This window comes from Amblyomma maculatum, chromosome 10, assembly GCF_055883805.1.
Source record: "Amblyomma maculatum isolate TAMU_Amacu chromosome 10, ASM5588380v1, whole genome shotgun sequence".
NCBI lineage: Eukaryota > Metazoa > Arthropoda > Arachnida > Ixodida > Ixodidae > Amblyomma > Amblyomma maculatum.
This window is the reverse complement of record NC_139353.1, coordinates 144,481,289-144,501,711: the sequence shown is the minus strand read 5'-3', so window position 1 is coordinate 144,501,711 and position 20,423 is coordinate 144,481,289. Positions and strand designations below refer to the sequence as shown.

Sequence of the window (20,423 nt, the reverse complement as noted above, 5' to 3'; positions counted from 1 at the left end):
AGGCAGCGCGCGCCGCTGGATTCAGTCCGGCCGTGGCGAGCGAAAAGCGCACAGCGAGCGGTAGCCACCCATTATCATCATCATCATCATCAGCCTGATTATACCCACTGCAGGGCGAAGGCCTCTCCCATATTTCTCCACTTAACCCGGTCCTGTGCTAGGTGCATCCACTTGACCCCTGCGAACTTCTTAATCTCATCCGCCCACCTAACTTTCTGCCGCCCCCTGCTACGCTTTCCTTCCCTTGGAATCCAATTTGTTACTCTCAGTGACCATCGGTTATCCTCTCTTCGCACTACATGTCCTGCCCATGTCCATTTCTTCTTCTTAATTTCCACTAGAATGTCGGTAACTTGAGTTATTTCTCTGACCCACTCTGCACGTTTTCTATCTCTTAATGTTACCCCTACCATTTTTCGTTCCAAAGCCCTCTGGGTTGTCCTCAACTTAAGTAGAACTCTCTTGGTTAGCCTCCACGTTTCAGCCCCATAGGTGAGTACAGGCAAGATGCAACTGTTGTATACTTTCCTCTTGAGCGATACCGGTAAGCTGCTAGTCATAATCTGCGAGTGCTTGCCAAATGCGCTCCATCCCAATCTTATTCTTCTTGTTACTTCATTTTCATGGTCCGGATCTGCGGTTACTACCTGTCCTAAGTAGACATATTCGCCTACTACTTCCAGTATTTCGCTACCTAATGTAAACTGTTGTTCCTTCCCGAGGCTGTTGAACATTACCTTAGTCTTCTGCATATTGATTTTCAAGCCTACCTTTCTACTTTTTCCGTCTAGGTCATCAATCATTATTTGCAGTTCATCCCCCGAGTTGCTTAGCAAGGCAATGTCATCAGCAAATCGCAGATTACTGAGGTATTCTCCATCTACCCTTATCCCTAACTGCTCCCATTCCAAGTCTCTGAATACCTCCTCTAAGCAAGCTGTGAATAGTACTGGGGAGATTGTGTCTCCTTGCCTAACACCTTTCTTTATGGGAATTTTGTTACTTTCCTTATGCAGAACTATGGTTGCTGTGCAGCCACTATATATATCTTCCAGCACTTTCACGTACGGCTCGTCTACCCCCTGATTTCGCAATGCCTGCATCCCCGCCGAGGTTTCAACTGAGTCAAATGCTTTTTCGTAATCAATGAATGCTATGTATAAGGGCTGGTTATATTCGGAGCATTTTTCTACCATCTGATTGATGGTATGGAGCCACCCATCATTCACCCTCATACAGCGAGACGGACCAATGCGCGTCGTTCTCTACAAATAAGTCATAGCTGCGGCTCGACAGGCCAGCGCAGGGAACGGGGAAGCTGGCTTACCGAAGGAGAGCATGAGAGAGCTTTGATTTGTATTTTCGTTGCTTTGCGGAGCGCGTGTCACTGTAGCGTCACTGTAGCATTTTGCACAGGCTATCTCCGGTACCTGATCGAAACACTGGGCTACTTCGCTTAAAAGGTCCTTCCCTGGACAGTGGCCCTTTAAGCACCCGAGTTGTGGGCGGCGGGGAAGGAAAGGGATAGGGAGAAGTGAGGAGAAGTACAGAGGGAACTCGGGAAGCGAAAGCAAGAAAGAACGGGGAGGGGCTTTGTAGTCATTATTTATAAAACGCAGTAAGTGAGCGAGCTCGTGTCGCTCGCGCTGAATTTAGGTGTCCAAGCGCTGGTCAGAGATCTATTGGCGCACGTTAGTCGAAAAAAACAAACAAAACACTGCGGCGTTTTAAAAACGAAATTCTCTGATTAGCAAAAAACACGCGGATGAAGTCACAAGTCATGTGCCATTCAACTACAACGTTGCGAAGTGCCTCGTAGGAGGGAAAACCTCGAGCAAGAGTCGAACCACTGTCCTTTCGGTATCATTCAGGGCGCGGCTACCGCACTGCTGTGGAGCGACTGTTCAAGAGTTTAGATGCCGTCGAGTGGATATATATCGACCACACATTACATTACAGCAGCATTTAGTTGAAATAAGGCCACTGTCTTCCGCGCTATTTTTTACTCCGAACGCCGACAGAACGAGCGGTCAGCCTTTTGTGTGTTTGCCTTGCGCCCTGCCATGTGTTGACGGACGAAAGACCTTCCCGAAACTACAGTGGCTAGACCGAAACGAGGGCAGCGAAGCGGCGGTGGGGACTGGCGGAGGGAGGGCGGCAAGGAGGAAACATACATTGGCTCCCGCGAGGCGCACTGTCCGTGTCATCCGAGCTGGCCGCTGTCCGCGGCGGCGTATACCTGCAACGGTTTCCGGTTATAGGAATCATTCCGATCACCGAGGAGTCGAAATACACAATGCAGCCACGGACCCGGCGAGGAGGACTCTCGAAAGGAGAGAAAGAGATCGGAGAGGGCATGGTAGACGTGGAGACTACAAAAGAGACTGGATTCAAGTGTCGAGTAGAGAGACGGCACTCCTGAGTGTCCTTGTGTACGTGTCTTCTGTGATTGTGTTTTTTTCGCTGCGGCTATGTCGAATGAAAGAGTGAAATGAAGTGTCATCGTAACCTGGATATGCTAAGTGTGGTCTGACTTCGTCACGGAATGCCGGGAGGGAGGAGCAAAGTATTTGCATGACTGCCACGCACTGCTTGTAAACACTAAGCAGCGTTATACTTTTTATCCACTACTCAGCTAGTAGATTAGTAACTGCTACTAGCGCTACTAAGACCATCACTTAGCAACATCGCGTAATGTCCATAATAAGCGTCCTCTAATATTTCTTAAATATACAGCTACATTTGGCGAAATCACATTGCCATTGTTGCCTGTGTTCTCACTCGTTCCCTACCTCTCTCCCACCCGTTCACATCGCTCGCTTTCCTCGCGGTGCCTGTCACGTACGTTATATATGGTGTGAGGGGGGGGGGGGGATCAACACGCGGGTAGCAGTAATTGGTCGACGCCACATCGTCCGGCCAAGACCGCTACTGCTGTGGTCAGCGGGATGCGCGCGCGTTTATTAATAACGCGCGCGCATCCCGCTGACCGGCGTTCGGCGATCTAGCTGGCACAAGGGATATGAGAGGCACCGTATCGCAAAACACACGGAAGTGTTTTGCACTTTGCCTCTATTGAAATGCCGCCCCCTCGACTTCATTGGATTCAACCCCGCGATCTTGGCCACAGCATTCCAAAGCCACAGGCACAATACGGAGTAGCTTTTGAGGGAAAACATTTTTCGCATGAGCGCGAAACGTGCCTTTGTACTCTCTGGTCTCCTCGTGACACAGCGCTTACCTCAGCCCCTGGGTCCCTCCACTATCATCTCTACTTACCGGACGCGTCTCTCGACCTCTCGTGCCGCTTATCAGGAGAGGGAGAGAAGACCACCACACAACTGCGACAGTGCAGTCGCGTCAGCTTTTGTGGAGCCACGTTCGATGTGCCGAGGCGGGCCTCAAACAACTCGCTGCATATTTACCGCAGTGCATATATCTCATTTTTCTCTTACTTTAATCTACCGTGTTCTTTTTTCCTGTCGCTCACCTCTTTGATTTCCTCCATCGCTTCTTACTATATACCTGTATTCCTGGCGCCCCAGTTCTGATCTTACAGATATCAGATAGCAGATAGCGGGGCTGGCAAACGTATTTCCCTTCCCGTTCTTTGATTACTAAGAAATAATCGCTTCCTACTGCTACTACTTTCGATATTTTTTTAGCGTTCCGATCAGGATTCGTAGAATGTCGCATGCAAAATTATATTTGGAGTACAGAGCTAACCATCCATTGCGACGGTCTGTTAAATATATAAGAGGAATAGAAAAACAAATGACGATCTCGTGAAAAATATATAAGAAAAAAAAATGATGCAGATGTCGTGAATAGATAAACGTTTACCTTATCAAACAGCTCTAAAAGCGCAAGTTTTATTTTGTTCCTGATATACAGATTAGGACGCATTCCCATTGTTTTGGAGCTGAAGCCGCACCCATGGTTTATATGGCGTTATTTTGTCGCCGCTTACAGCTGACCGAATGTCGGGTCATTCAGAATGGCAGTGATGAATTTCGGCCAGCCGACGGTGCAGTGTGCACCGTCGTGCATAGTTGTGCCAGTCAAGTTGGATGGACGCGAGAGAGGGAATTGATGCTTGTGCGACATGGAGGGTGCTCACTGAAGCGAGCTTGTCGAGTTAAAATTCCATGACATGACTGATTGTACCGTGAGATTCCTGTTTCCTGCAGCCGCTACTCATATATAGGCAACAACGGATTAGAAACGCCAGCTTACTGGAGTCCTTACGGTTAATGACGACCAGTTAATTTGGTCATTGTCATTATCACAGGCCAGGTTACATATGTCTATCGCGTTTCATTAACCGTTAGACATGCTGCCTCTCTCTATAGTTATTCCTGCCTTGCAGTTCCCCGACTCCTGACAGAGACTTAAACCATCGGACTGTGACCGCAGATAAGCACTCACTGCGGACAAATAGGTGTCTCGATTGGTGAGGGCATCGTCCTTATGCAGAATATCATATGACGTTCAGCTACACGCATGTTTTTACCTTTTGGTTCGTCACCCGCATCTCTCATTGCCCTTTTCCTTCAGTGTTCCTTTCCATACTCGCAGTGCAGGGTAGGCAACACTCATCTTTCTCTTTCCTTCCGTCTTGCACCAGTCGTTTGCACTCTATCCCAGCACCCGTCTCAACGTTGTCCCGAGATGATCGACTATCTGCCACTCCTGGCGACCTTTTCCTCCCCCCTAATCCACTCAGTTATTTCACTGGACCATCGATTATCTGTTCACCGCTTTACACCAAGTTTTACTTCGATAACACGTGGCTCTCACCCACCGCGCTTAGTCAAAAGGACGGCGGTCCCGTTCAACACTGCTGGCTTTAGGAGAATTCTTTGCCCCATCAACCCCCGTGCTGGAAAGAGTGACCGGCGGTTGTGTCGTGCCCGCTGGTATATATATACCTTGAAGAGAAGGTGGGACCGGAGGGAGTAGAGTTAGAAGCTTTTTTGTTGCATATCTCCCGACCCCATATTCCCCATAGCGCCTGACTAATATCATAATAGCATTTACAAACCACACTAATAAGATCCCATAGGTTTCTATATAGATCCTATGGGCCCTGGGGCCTTTATTCTCTCCCTCCAGTGCTCCTCTTTGTGTCAGGAGCGGCTCACCATAATAACCATATACCACGCACTCTATTCACTGTTGTCAGCTAAGTGTCGCAAGGTCACCTACGGAGTCAAGCGGCCAGGTGCATGTGCATTGGCGAGCAACAAGTGCCTCCCAGCCCCGATGCTAGGAACTTTTGTCCTGGTTTGGTCAAATTTTTGTTCAGCAGCAAAGGCACAGGTTCCAATAAGGATCAGGATCTAGATTTTTATCTCTCTTTTTTTTCTTGGGGGGGGGGGGGGGGGGGGGGGGGGGGGGGAATGCGTAAAGTAAACTAAAAACGAAGCAACCCGCTTCTATAAGAAGCGATTCCCGGACCAATTATATTCGACAATAAGCAATTACTAGTGCCACAAGACGCAAGGCGAGCAGGTTGTGCTCTTGTACTTGCCGTTTTGAAAGATCGAACAAGTGTTTTCCCGTAGTGGTTGGCCTCTCTGCCGCAGGCGGGCAGCTGCGGTTTGCCTTTTTTTTTTTTTTTTTTTTCTCTTTTCTAGCGCATATCACGTGCCTGCCCCGGTGAGCGTACGTTTCAGGAAGGCCCGATCGTGGACTATCGTGTCCATCACTTCCGAAAGGCGCCCCTGCTTGCATGCGTTCCAGCTGTGGAGATCCTCGGCATGGCGCTGTATGGCGGCCATTGCTATAAGCCATCGCGTGCGCACACCGGCTCAAGTTCAATGGCACACCGGCGAAAATGTCTGTCACCACTGTGCCCTGTTCACCCGCTGCCGCCTGACTTCCAGGTCGTATGACGGCTCTCAAGACTTCTCCGCCTTCCTGCAGCCCTCGTTGCATCGCTGCTTATCTGAGACGCTTTGATGGCCTCCTGACACCCGGCCGTCCGGCTTCCTCGTTGGACGGTGGCCATCTTGAGCACCTTGAAGTACAGTCGCTCCAGGTCCAGCGCGCGGCTGCATGTAGTTCTCATTCCTGCATGGGTTATCGCGGACTTGTTAGCATTTGCGCCAGCCTCCCCAAGCGCAGAGCCGAATTAAGAAAATGGGCCAATGCGCATGTAGCTCCCGCCCTCGTTGCCAATGTTGGCGGTCCTAGCTCCCTAAAATAGTGGAACACACCGACAATGTTATTTTAAGGGCCGTGAGTTTAGAAAAAGAACAAAATGCGATGATTGGAATTAAAGCGACTGAATGTGTTAGCGCTTGTTTACAGCACACAGAATACAAACGCTACCACTGACGCTCAGACAATAAGGAGATAACTGGGTGCTTTTCCAGGAGGTACTTTGTCCTTCCTATTTCCCTTTCCGAAACTGAAGAAAGGAAGCGATGGAACTTGAGGTTACTGCCTAGGTTTCAATTGGCGACGCAGTGAAGGTACATCTTGTTCAGGAAGATTTCTTTTTTCTTTTTTTTCCATCGCAGAACTCAAATTGCGTACTTTTCATTTCTTCATAACAGTCACATCTTGCCCCAAGGTTCGCTGGAGTCTCTCTCTACTAAAGAGGGAGACTTGTAGAAACTTGTGGAAAATCCGCGTCCTGAAATTTCTTATTGGCGGAGTGCGCCCGTAATGACATTTATTTTCGTCTCTCAAGCTGCTCTTCCCATGTTTTGGAACTTAATTGTGCATATAACATTTTCATAGTCCTCAGAACATATTCTTAGAACTGGAGAAAACCTACCGTAAACTAACAGAGACGACACAACAGGCAAGAAAGACAGGACAGCGCCCTGTCGTGCTTTTCTTGCCTGTTGTCTCTGTAGTGCTTATACAAGTTTTCGAGCATGAAACAACTAGCCCCGCAACGCACATTACTAAAAACCTGCCGTATTCGGATTAAGTACGTGGTCAAGCTGATATGCCGATGCGGTGCTACGTTGCGTATGGTGCATGTCTCTTCTGCATGCCTCTGTTTCAGCAACAGCATGCATGGACGAAGAGAAAACTACAGCGGTACGGTTATACGCGGAGCATGACTGATACGATCAACTCATGTATAGTACAACAAAATTGGACACAGATGTCAGCGCCTTCCTTGTGATGCAATTTTTTGAGCGAAAGCATGCATGCGCTCACCCACCATCATTCAAAATCCTGTCAAATCTTTTCCTTCTGCCATCGCTCTGATTGGCTGAGCTGTTTCTTGAGGTCACAGGGACATGGCCTCGCCCAGGCAATTCAAACTCAGTCTACTATAGCGGGAATTTCACCCCTGCTGATTAGGACGAAAATTGCTGTCCAACCGAATTTGACTATGGCGAACACAATAGAAGTGAACTTTGTGTAACCATTCACTACAACCGGCATGACCGGGCTTCAACGGAGGCGTGGTGGGCGCTTCGTCGCCGCTGCAGCACATTATACCAGTATACTTGGTTGCAAACTTCCTCACTAAAAATATATTTCTTAATAATAGCGCATTTGGACCAACATTAGATGAGTTCCTAAGATTGGAAATGTCATAATAATAATTGGATAGTCTAAAAGGACTCGTGTTTGGGCCATTTAAGTTTCCATTTGGCTCCGCTTTAAGTGTTAATTGTTGCAATTGAACAGTTCAGACAGGCTGCCATTTGGTCCCGTAATAACCATTGTTATTTGCAATACAATCGATGAAACGCAGGGACTGTTCTGTGTTTGGCCTGTTCCAAGATCGAGTGGCCGCATCCCGGCCAGATGCGTCTCTCATATCGACTTGGACAATAATTTGTATACTTTTAAAAATGATGTTATACACCATGAACCAGCGGAAAGGGGAAACAAAAAAAACGGACGCATGAATAGGACGTCGGTTTTCAGTAATATCACTCTATGTCTTGGTACCACTCGCTGGACTCAGATTCCTCCTTGGACGGACGCACTGCAGTCTATCGCGACGCTTAGCTGGGAAAGATTTAAGAGCTGGCTTCCGTTATGGCGTTTAGAACAAGCCTTACTAAAGACAAAGACCGCGCCGGCACCCAACGGTAAGCACGAACAATGAAAGGATTTCAAGGACAGAGCATACGGGGCAGCCATATGTCGGCCGTGTCCTTGAACGAAGGTCACGACCATTTTGTGCGGCCATGGATCTGACGGAGCGCACAGCGCGGATTCTCATGTTGTCTGGAAGCGCGAGCACACATTTGTTCCTACAACCAGGCAAGCCATGAAACTCATTGGTTGGTCGTTACACATGCTGAACATATATGTGACATGGTCAAACTTCTTCCCAACCGAACAGTTTCTGCGCAGACCACGACATGCAAGCAAGTGCAAGCGGTTTTGTGCGGCGTACCCAAACCGCCAGAGATACTCCAAACCGTTAGCGGCCCCTGAAAACGGCCGCCTTCGCCTAATGACACTATTAACGCGATTTCTGTTTACAAAGGATTGCATGAGTTGAACACGTCGGCTGCGTAAACAGATTACGACATGCCCGATCGTTTAGCCAAAAAACAACGAAAGAAGACAATAAAAAATAAACACTTCCATCATCAAAGCAACAGCGCATATGTTGCCATCTAACCGCAATTCAATGAACTGCCATTTGTGTTTTAAATAGCCCTCCCCAGATGTCGCCTCATTTGTACGCGCCAGAAGTTTTTAAAATTTGAACACTGTATCGAAGAGTTCTAGCTGCAAACGCAAATTATTATTGATTTATTTATTACTCTACTAATTTGCAGTAGTGATTAGATGGAATGTCTGTGAGTGACTTGTTACAAGGTGAATAACAACAGTTTAGTTCTCATTAGACCCAGCCAGTCTTGCGTCTCCGGTTTTGGCCATGCGCTCTCTGCTTTTCTGCATGATCGTTCGCTTTCAAATAAGTAAAATGAGCTATCCAGAGTTTATTAGGAATGAGAGAACGCTGACAGAAATAAATGCTTCGATTGCTTGAATGGATACTGAAGCAATAAGTGAAAAAACAAACAAACAAACAAAAACAATTAACACACACACACACACACACACACACACACACACACACACACACACACACACACACACACACACACACACACACACACACACACACACACACACACACACACACACACACACACACACACACACACACACACACACACACACACACACACACACACACACACACACACACACACACAAACAAACAAACAAAACAAATAACACGTTGAAAATGAAATGCTGTAGCTTTCAGCGGATGGGATTGTCTTGGAAATTTTAGAGCTTGCTCGCCCCTTGAAATCGCTGTAATTAACCAGCTAGCCCTGCGGTAATTTGATGTATATATATAGTAGTATTGTGGGACAGCACTTGCACAAAACGTCTGTTCTATTCCAGAACCAGCTGGCACACAGCCGCGCGACGCTCCGAGCAGCAGTCAGCGATGATGATGATAATGATGATGGATCTATACAGATGAAAGAGGTGAAAGTTCACGCGTTGCGCTCACAGTATTCGAACGTCCCGAAACTGCACGTGGGCTAAGATAACTCGGCTATGATTCACGAAATCGGTGCCACGCTGCGGCGCCGCTATACGAACTGATCTAAGATAATCGGTAGCACTGACCCGTCGAGGCGAGTGCTTCGTCGGCTCAATCAGACGTTGTTGTCATTGCTTTTCCCAGGCCACTATTAAAGGAAATTAAGGGCCGTCGGCCAGCTAATGCACATGCAGGTAGGTTTCCTCTCCCTTCCACCTTTCATTCAATCATAAAATTAAAACCGCGGAAACGACAGAACGGAGGCGTGGAGACAATTGCACAGGGCGACCGGGCACTCGTCCTGTCGTTCCCGCGTTTTAAATTTCCCGATGTCCCGCCAACTGCCCTACAGCCAAGCTCCTTTAAGTTCTATTCACTCTTGGCGGTCCACCATACATCGGTTACACTACTGGAAATTTTGCGTGAACTTGATTACGCAGCATCAATATGGATCCTGATTAGCAGAGCTGAACGCACTCACATCGAATTCTCAAAAAATTTTGTCCAGTTCCTTCTCTCTAACTATAATAGAATTGCAAGCTATAACCAATGAACGAGCGGCGAGAAGTCTGCTGCATGTATTTGTATGTCATATATTTCATTTATTGATTCCTTAAGGGCCCGAAAGGCATTATATAAAAGGGGGGGACATATATAGTTTTGGAAATGGCTGTAAACAATGGAAATAAAGCCAACAGTCAAAACGGAAAAAAAAAAGGGAACTACAAAGTGCAACCCACGCGAGAACGATGTATTCATGTAAGAGTTTAGCAAATGATTTTACAGAGCTATAACGTAAGGCTATAACGTAAGACTAAAATAACAAAAAAAAAATGCACAAAAAACAGTCGATATTTAAGTGAAATGAGCTTTAATTATTCGCGGGATGTTTTATGATCAGTACATGAAGCGATATCCTTAGGCAGCGAATTCCAGAGTACTATTGCGTTAGGAAGAATGAGCTTTCATAAGCAGACCTGTGACCGCTTATACGTGCTATCGGTTTATCGTGGCTGAGGCGGGAAGACGTTCTTAGTGGGGAAGCTATCAAACAGTGGCGTGATTTTGTATTATGATAAAATATATGAAATAAACATATGCGGGAAACGACACGGCGTGATTCGAGTGTTGAGAGACGAAGGGACTGCTTGAGGGAGTTGACACTTGATTTTCGTGAGTAACATGAATTGATGAACCGAGGTGCACGATTTTGGATTGATTCCAATTCGATGGTGAGATAGGATCATTTGCGTTTGTGCGTGTACGTGCAAAGAAAGCAGCCGTGGCAACGCCTCCTCCATCTGAACGGTTCCGAATCTGAACGGCATCACTCCCGCAACTATCCCCAGCCAGGCCAGCGAGTGAGTTTCTAGGAATTTGACAGACATTTGCCGGTATACGACGGCGACAGCGGAAAGACGGCGGGAGAGGAGGGCCCGGAGTGGAAGCTCCGAGGGGTCCGAACGACACGGCAAGAGCAGACTTAACGTCGATAGCGACTGCTAGATGATGGCCCCCCTCCCCCTCCCAACATCCCATCTCCCCTTCCCCCGGACACAAAGAGTGCCGCCGCGACATAAGGCCGGCATAACCCGTGTCCGGTATCCCCCCCCCCCCCCCTCCCCCCTCCCCCCTTAAGAATATCCCACAGAACTAGTAGTAGTAGTAGTAGCAGACTGGAGTCGGGGGCTGAGAAGAGAGGTCGTACCCAGAGAGAGAAGGAGTAATGCTGCGATTTGTGTATAGCTGTAAATAAATTCTGTATTCTGTCATTAGAGGGGTCCAGGCTAATTGGGAAAGAAGTGAAATTTAAGAGAGAAAAGACCCTTGGCAGTTTAAGTGCTTTGGTCTCCACTCCATCGCGCTCTTCGGAGAACACTTATTTGCCTTATCCATAAATTTGTTCACCACTCTCACTTGCGTTGAGAATATGTTTACATCCGCAGCACGGGTCATCACGGATATGGGTCACGCCAACTAAGTTGGTATACCATTCTGCAGAATGAAAAAAAAAAAAAAAAACTAATTTCCTTCGTCTTTACCCCGGATATACAATGAGCCTCCCCCGCATCACCTTCCCGCATAATTGGCTACAATTAGGGATATATTTAAAGCATGGGGTGGTAAAAATTGTAAAACCAGCAACCTTCTTGTGAAACTACGCTTTGTTAAAATGTTTTTTTGCATTAATTTTTATAACCTCTGCAATGTTATGTCAAGCTTGACGACTGGGCGAGTTAGCGTTTGTTCATCTTAAAACCTTCCATCGTTCATTTTAGGTATCTCTTTTTTTTTTTTTTTTCCTGTTAAACCTCTGTCGCGGCGTCCCAGTGGTAGGGCGCTCGACTGCTGATTTCGAGAACGGAGGGTTCGATCTCGGCCGCTCCGAAAGGCGCCCAGCATATGACCGCACGTTAAACAATCCCACGTGGTCAACGACACCAAGGCCCGCCCCTACATCATCCGTCAAATAGCCGATGTCGCATGGCGCGTTAAACCTATTGTTGCTGTTGACCAAATAACTTATGCTACATACCCACAGAGAGGGATCGGCCAAGAATTGGGTAGCAAAGAAAATTTTTGAAGTATACTTGCATAAAAAATAAAAGTGATTTGAGGGGTAGAGGAAAGGAAACAAAACGGGAAATAAGTGAAATATAAAATGAAAAGTGATAACACACACGGGAGATTGACACTACAATTGTAGAACAAGTGATATTTAAATATTTAGCAAGGCAAACGATTTGATTCCAGTAAAAAATTTCGCATGGCGGTGAAAACAGACCTGTGACTGTGCCCAAGGATGGTGGCGCCAAATGATAATGTCGGGCTGCTTAAACTGAGGCCAAGCTGTTGCAATGGCCTTTCCATCAACTGTTTTCTCAACGTAGTAAAGCGGCGGCAAAACAATAAAAAGTGATCTAATGTTTCTTGTTCACCGCAAAATGCGCAGACGGGAGGACAGTGCCAAACCAGACCTGTAAATTGATAGAAATTTAAAGGTGGGATACGGCATCGCAGCCTTGTTAGTGAAATCTCAAGTTGCCGTGAATGACATAATTTTCTATTCCAAGAATAATTTAGATACAGGTAGACATCAGATCTTAAAAGATGTTCATTTTTCACATTTAATGGAACGTTTCTCCGAAACCTCGCTGCGGTGATGTACACTGTCGCCGGAAGGATAGATGATACGGAGCCATTGAGGGACTCTTTTGACAAACTGTCAGCATATTCATTTAAATTCACATTGCTGTGGCCTGGTACCCATACCATATGTACAATTTTCGAATGTCTAGGGATCAGGGAGAGAAAAGTTTTTACTATTGCAGAATCCGCCGACGAAGAGAACGATGAACACAAGGATAGAGAGTCGGAAATTACAGCCACTTTAGAAAAAGAGGAGTCTAATTTCCGTAAAGCGAGTACCACCGCCAGAAATTCCGCTTCAAAAATTGGGGTGAAGTCCGGAAGCCGGACAAAAAGACCAGTCTAAATGGGGACAATATATTCGCCGCGAGATCGACCTAGAGGTGGCGCCACCATCACTCCGGTAGTGTGGATCGGCAGCCGGCGGCGCTCGCAGAAACGCACGCTGCGTAGGTCTGCTCCCGAGTTTACGGCGGGTTTGTTGGCGATGAAAACGTGTCTTCTGTAGTATTTTTGCAATATTGCAGAAAAAGATCCAAGGATTTCGCCAATGCAGCAGAAGAAGAGCGGATTTTAGAAAAACAAAGCACGCAACCACCAGACTTCCAGATTTACTTTGCACGTTTCTTGCGCTGTACCGCGCTCACGCGCCTAATGCTTAGGCCTGCCTAATGACAGCTTTGTTTTTCTTATCGACTTTTAAACAGTTTGCGCGTGTCTCATGCGAGTGAGACCGGCGAATTTAGTGTCAAGGCCAGGCAGATACCTGCAATACTTTAGATTGAATCGAGAAAGCCTGGTTCATTATATCGTACTTGATTCGAGGATTAAGCGGGTTAAATGTAGCATTGGCAGCGCACTGCATGGCGAGCTGCTTTAGACTGAGTGCACATCAACTCTGGCCCCAGACAACCACGCACAAGTATTTCCCAAAAATGAAATCACGCCGACAATATACAGGAAACCTCGCCGCACAGGAAAGCTGATTGTTCACTTGTGCAGCGCTGAATGGATTGCATTTGCCGAGATGATTTTTGCGGCCACTGTCATAGAATGTGATAGTGTATTACTGCATGCGCCACTAACTGTAAATGATTTCCCGAAACCGAGGAAAGTATAAAGGATTTCTGATGTGTGTGATGTTAATATATAACGGTAAATTAGTAGTGCAATTATTTTGTTTTGCAATGCCAATAAAATTCACTGTGTGAGGGAACATTTACACACTTGACAGAATTTACAATAATCAGCGATTAATTTTCAGTAACGTTAATGTGCAAGCTACGAATTACTCGCTGCGAAGACATCGTTCTAAACTGCGCATGGCCACTGTCATGTTCTGGGAAGCAATTCTACAGGCTGAAAATTTCTTTATTACTAATTATTTAGCAGTGACTAAATCTTATGCGAAATAAGATATTAGGGTTGCTTCCAAAACAGATGCCGGATATAAAACTATTCCGAAAGAAATGGAGGTCATCTTATCATGCGGCTATAAAGATGTATTTATTCCCGAACTAAACACTGATTTTAAGCCCGCATGAGGCTGTATTACTCCCCTTGTCAGAAACGACGAGTTTGCTCGGAAGACAGCACTTGGGCGAAAAGGGAGTATAATGATTATAATAGGCTACCAGTAAAGCACATTAATCTAGGTGTATAATATAATATTTTGTGTAACAATTAGGTGCAGGGAATATGTTTCCCAAACATTCGAGCATTTCTCTAAAGCAAAATGTGCTCACTAAAACTTTTACGGATGCACAGGAGCCTTCAACACCAAAAAAAGAAAAAAAAAGAAAAGAAATACATATTGGCCCGGGTTTAACGCATGAAAGCGGCATCGGCTATGACGGATGATTGCAGAGGCTGGTTTTGGTGTCGTTTTTTTTTTTTCTCATTATTAACACCACGCGGGATTGCTTATTGTGCAGTCAAATCCCACAGCAGAGGAGCGCCTTTCGAAACGGTTGTGATTGAATTCCCCGTTCTCGAAATCAGCAGTCGAGCGCCCTTACCATTGAGACACCGCGACAGAGATTTAAAAGCAAAAAAAAAAAAAGTATACTTACACAACTCTATCGTGAATACAGAAGGCATAGTAGGCATAGAGTGGTCTGTTCAAACTGTATTCTGCTATATGAAGCAGTCTGCGGTGGCATATGTTTCAGTAGCTGCGGTATTCCAAACAGAAACGGGAATATGCGATTTCTGAGCGCTTGCATTAACTTTTATTGACGGCAGCGACCTGTTTTGCTTTGATACGGCGGTAACGACAGTACCACTTCGTTTGAGACATTGCATGTCAAAGGATCTCAAGCGCCGAAGACCGCGATGGATGATGTTCTTATCCAAGCATGACATGCTCGATACGGACAAGTATATATATTTTTAATGAAGCGTGGGGTTATAGACTGTTCATATTTCTTTTGCAAAAGGCATATAGGTAAGCAAAAGCGCACAGGAACCGCGAAACAAACAAAAACACTCCTGTACACGCCGTATGCGCGCGCGTAAATCACTGCGGGCTGGCACGCGACGCGAAAACGCATCCACACTGAGTAGGTTTCGCCGCTGAGCCGCAAGGTGGCGACTCTGCTCGATCTCGAGGTCTCAGTGACGATATAAGCCAGTTTGGAAACGGGGCCAATATTATTCTACTGGGGGACATGAACGGCCCCATCGACGATCTGGATGGATACACGGATTGTAACGGCAAGCTAATGCTAGATTTCTGTGAGCGACACGATCTAGTTATAGTAAATAGAGAAACAAAATGTGAAGGCCAAATCACGTGGGAATTCCGCAACAGGCAGACGACCATTGACTATTGTCTAATGTCACAGGAAATTTATAGCAAGGTCACAAAAATGGAAATAGAGGAAGAAGGGGAGTGTAGTCTGGGAAGTGATCATAAACGTATTAGTCTGCAGATGGGGCCCTTGATGAAAAGAGAAATATGGAACTTAGACAAAACGTAAACGCAAAATTGAACGACGATCAAATAGCGCAGATAGCAGCAGACATAGAGGAAGCAATAGAGAAAAGCCCCATGGAAGACTGGAATTATGAATAGGTAGAACTACTCATAAGGAGGAAACTTCAGGAGGTTAAAGTAGCAAACCGCTGGAATGGAAAGAGGAAGCCACGGAGCTGGTGGAATAAGGAAATCAGGGAAGCTATTGAACAACGACGGGCTGCTTCAAGGGAACACCGAATGGCAAAGAAGGCACACGTATCTCAGGAGGAAATCGACCAAAAATGGGAATCATATCGACAAAAGAAACTTCAAGTGCAGGCCCTCGTACAAAGTAAAATAAGACAGTCCACCGATCGCTGGATGGCTGATATACACGATGCCTCTAGAGGCGGAGCAAGAAAATTCTGGAACCATATAAGCTGGCTAGGGAAGAAGAATCAAAGAAAGCAGGATCGGATTCAAGATAACGCGGGAAATTGTTTAAAGGGAGATAACGCAGTGAACTACATTACATCAGTTATAGCCGAGTCGTTTAAGAGTGACGATAGGGTAATCTCCGCAAATCAGGAAGCAACACAAGGTAGCAGAATACAAAGCAGCTTAGAACTGACCAATCTAAACTGGAAAAAGGCCGAAAAAAATATTCCTAAAAACACATCTACAGGAATAGATGGAATTCCAATCAAGCTGATTAATGAACTCTGTCCAAAAAGTAAGGAAACGTTGTTAAAAGCTCTAGAAACAGTCATAACGAATAAGCAAATTCCGGACAGCTGGCGGCAGAGTAAAATGAATTTGATCTATAAAGGGAAAGGAGACAGGATGCACATAAAATCCTACAGGCCGATTACCATAACATCTGTTATGTACAGGTTAGCCATGCAGGCGGTGAAATTAAAGGTGCAAGCATGGGTAGAACGTAACAAGATACTCGGAGAACTTCAGAACGGCTTTAGAAATGGTAGGCGCTTAGATGATAGCCTGTTCGTGCTTACCCAATGCATCGAAATATCTAGAGTAGAGAATAGACCTTTGTATTTGGCCTTCCTGGACATAAACGGGGCGTACGACAACGTAAGCAGGGAACTCCTGTGGAACATATTAAAAGAAGCGAAATGTCTAAAGGTACGTCCGACGGATCCATTCGATTCTCGTAAAGATACGGCGGACGTCGATATACAGGCTCATGGCTATATGCACGTCGAACTCGGCCCCATTCCGCTTGCTACGCGTGAATGGATCTCATCCTCTATGATATCAGCTAGCCGCGACTCTCGATGAGGTGCTGCGAAGAGTGCATCCGTTCTAACATAGATCACGGTCTTCACTTAGGGTTGTGTACGGCAAACATCGCTGTCAAGCACATAGCTGCAGGCGATATGCTACGTACTGCACCAGCTCCACCAGCTGGCATCGAGATACGCACATTCACGAGCAGCTTTCGCTTCGCACTTAACTATCACCCCGATCTGCCCGTAATGCGAGCGAGCTATTCCTAGCATTTACGCTGTCTTAGGTCCTGCATCGACCTCTGAAGATCTAGCGCCGGCACAACACACACACACCTCGTCGTGCAGCTGAACATTCGGCAGTCCAAAGTATGTATGTGAAATGGCATTGTGCTCGTTCCTCACATGCAGACCGAGGAAACAGGATGTTTTTAGCTAAATTCTTCGTTTAAATTCTACCTCAGAGCCGTGGCAGAAGACATGCCGAATCTACTAGAGGCCTGCACATCGACTCGTCGAGGCGAAGACCTACTGCACCGCACCGCAAGAGTGCACAACCGGAAAGCCGGAAGCGTGAATGATCCGAATTCCCTGTGAACAGCAATGTTCTTTGGTATATAGGGGATTACTAGACTAAAGTGCTTAGGCTGCATCTTTTTCTTGTCGTTGAAGTTTGCGTACATGTAGTTTAAACCCCCGCATGCTCGAGGTTAGCGTGACCCGACTGAACGGCCGCGCAGCTTTGAAACGATCGGGATCGATATGCATGCATCGCCGGGCTTAGGTACGCGGTAGAAAATGTACGCTGCACATTTCGTTGAAGAAGCTGACTCTTGGAATTTTGCAGAGTGTGCCATGCAAGCGATCGTTGCTACAACCACGCATCCATGTTCCCACGGCTGGCCTACCCCGAGGCGCATAAATGTTCAACCGTGGACGTATCAATGATCGAAGAGAGGACAGATTTTCACAATATTGGGCGCGAAATCGATAGCTACCAGTGCTCAGTGTTAGAGAAATTCTGCCTTGATCATGCGCAATTCAGTGTTTCAGGTGTGGTCAGTAGCTATATAAGTTTGAACAGTTCGCCTTTCAAGTCAGCGGCGCCAGCGATGGATCGGCGGAGCGATTTTCCACGCTACACCGCTGTCTTGCTAGAAAGGCTATCTAGGCGGCGTTTGACATTCACCTGCTTTTTGTTGGCCCCGTAATTGAAAGCAACGCCTTCAGAAACGCGTTAAGTGTTCAAAAATGTATTCTCTTCAACAGTTTCACTCCAGGCTGTCAAAGCAGGCGGACGTTGATAAAACAGTTGAGCACTCCAGTCTTTAGAAATCTGTACAATCACCTTCAGTTTGTAAAATTATTGGAATAGGTCACTCTCCGATCGCTGGGACATAGACCCTCATGACAGCGCTGTCACGTGAATAAGGACCACACCAGGCCGAAAGCTTGTCTCATATAACATAGCTAACCAAGGTACACCTTACTACAGCATTGTGTTGATTTTTATGGTGCCTAAGCGACTAATGCTGCCATGCACCAAGAACAAAATTTAATGTATTTATTTTGTGTGTAATGACTAAAATGTTCTTTAGGATGTAGCTTGTTTAGGAACATTTTAGGAAACCAAAAATGCAGGAAATTTGCACGTCTCTCCTAGGATCATGCTGGGATGGAAATGGATCTGTTGGAAATTGTACAAAATGTTTCCTCTTTTCTCGACTCTGGCGCATGTGTAAGATATGGTTTATTGTTAGTTCATCTCCACACTCCTTGCATATTGATTTGTCCTCTTTCATAAGCATGAAGCTGTGTGTGAGGTTTGGGTATGTGTTTTGTGAAGATGACCTAAAATGTCCTCCATGTTGTGTTTTTGATTACTGCATGATTTCCATTCCTTAATGACAGGTTTGACAAGTATAGTTTGTAGTTTATTTCAATGTTTCAAAAATCCTGCCATTTCACTCTCACTTTTCTTTGTACAAGCTTCTTGGTATCTTCATGCAGCATATTCACCCTCTGTAATTTAGCATTGCGTCAAGGTAACCTGGTTATTTCTTTTCACCTTTCAAGACTACTGTCCCGATTTCATAAAGTTTCTGATGACAGGAACTCCTTGGAAGTCATAGAAATAAATGAGATCCACAATCATGAGCTATCTAGGGTATGCATATACATGTCCATCGCTCAGTGGAATGGCGTCAGCACGCTGTTAGAACAGGTCTTGAGATAACAACAACCATTGTCTGAGGTGGTCCTTTAATGGGCATTGAAATGCTATGTAACTACAGGTACTGATAGAACTCTTGATCATGTTATGTGATGATGCGATCCTTGCATGAATATAGGTATACATTTCAGAATCTGCAGTGCACCACTTGACCATTTGCCACCAGTTTGTGTGAAAATGTATTTTTCATGCATGTTAACCAGTGTTTAACAGATGACCCCTGTGCACAAGCCAAAAGTGCCACGAGCCAAATGTCACGAGGCCACACGACATGGCAGGAGCTGTTAAGCCAAGCTTACAAAGTTATATTTGAAATATTTCATCTTCAACGTTTCAGCTCCAATTAAGAAAGGTTGAGGCTTACAGAGGTCTATGCCAGGTTGTCTATCACCTAACAGGGCAGCCTACGACCGTATGCTAATGAGTATATCTGAGATAACAGACATGAATTAAGGAATTAGTAGTAATGTTTGTAGCAAAGGGCATGTAAATTAACGAGAATCCACAGTGGGATCTGCAGACAAGAACCATTAACGCTGGCACACCATACCCTTACAGGTGGAGATTAGGAGTCTCCCTAATTTTTTGTCTGCTCAAAGCTTGTCATTTCCTTCGTTCTTCCAGATGAGGAAGATGTGAAAATGATAGCATCTAAAATGCCAGAGACCATCGTTAACAAGGATGCTGATCCCAACAGCGTAAAAAGGAATTTCAGAAAAGATGGGTGACTAGTAATGCTGGCAACAGTTGAAACTAAGTGGAAAGGCATGAAATTGAAATGCAACATATGCAGAGATATGTTGCGAGACGACCAGTCTGTGGTGTGCGACATCTGTCTCCGTTAGTTCCATCAAGTGATTGGCCAAAGCAGATGGGGCTTGTGGTTTTGTGATAAGTGCAGTGTAGTAGCATAGATGCAACCTTGCCCATTAATAATTCGAGTGGAGTAAGTGCATTGTTTTGTTTTGTTCATGGTTTCCATGAAAACATTATGAGAAATTTTTTCCTAGAGAATGTTTGCTGAAATGTGAATATAATGTGCAATAAAACTAGTGTTTTCTTGCTGTTTACTTTTCCTTGTATACATTAGTTCTGTGAAGAAAACCACAGGCTAGAAAGAAATGTAATGGCATGCATTTTGATACTTGGCCCCGTTGTGCTGGCTCAGTAGTTAGAGTGCTTGGCTGCTGAACCCAAAGATGCAGATTTGGTTCCAGCCACAGCAGGGACATTTTAATAGAGGCGAAACAATAGGCCGTCATGCACCGTGCG

General features: G+C 45.8%; 1 long non-coding RNA gene across 1 annotated transcript; it reads left to right on the top strand.

The window, feature by feature from the left end:
* The first annotated feature begins 16,930 nt into the window (after positions 1–16,930).
* On the top strand, positions 16,931–20,221 carry LOC146177628 (uncharacterized). Its single transcript, XR_014701055.1, has 2 exons — positions 16,931–17,287; positions 17,383–20,221. It is a non-coding gene; the product is annotated as an uncharacterized LOC146177628 (long non-coding RNA).
* Positions 20,222–20,423: the final 202 nt, after the last annotated feature.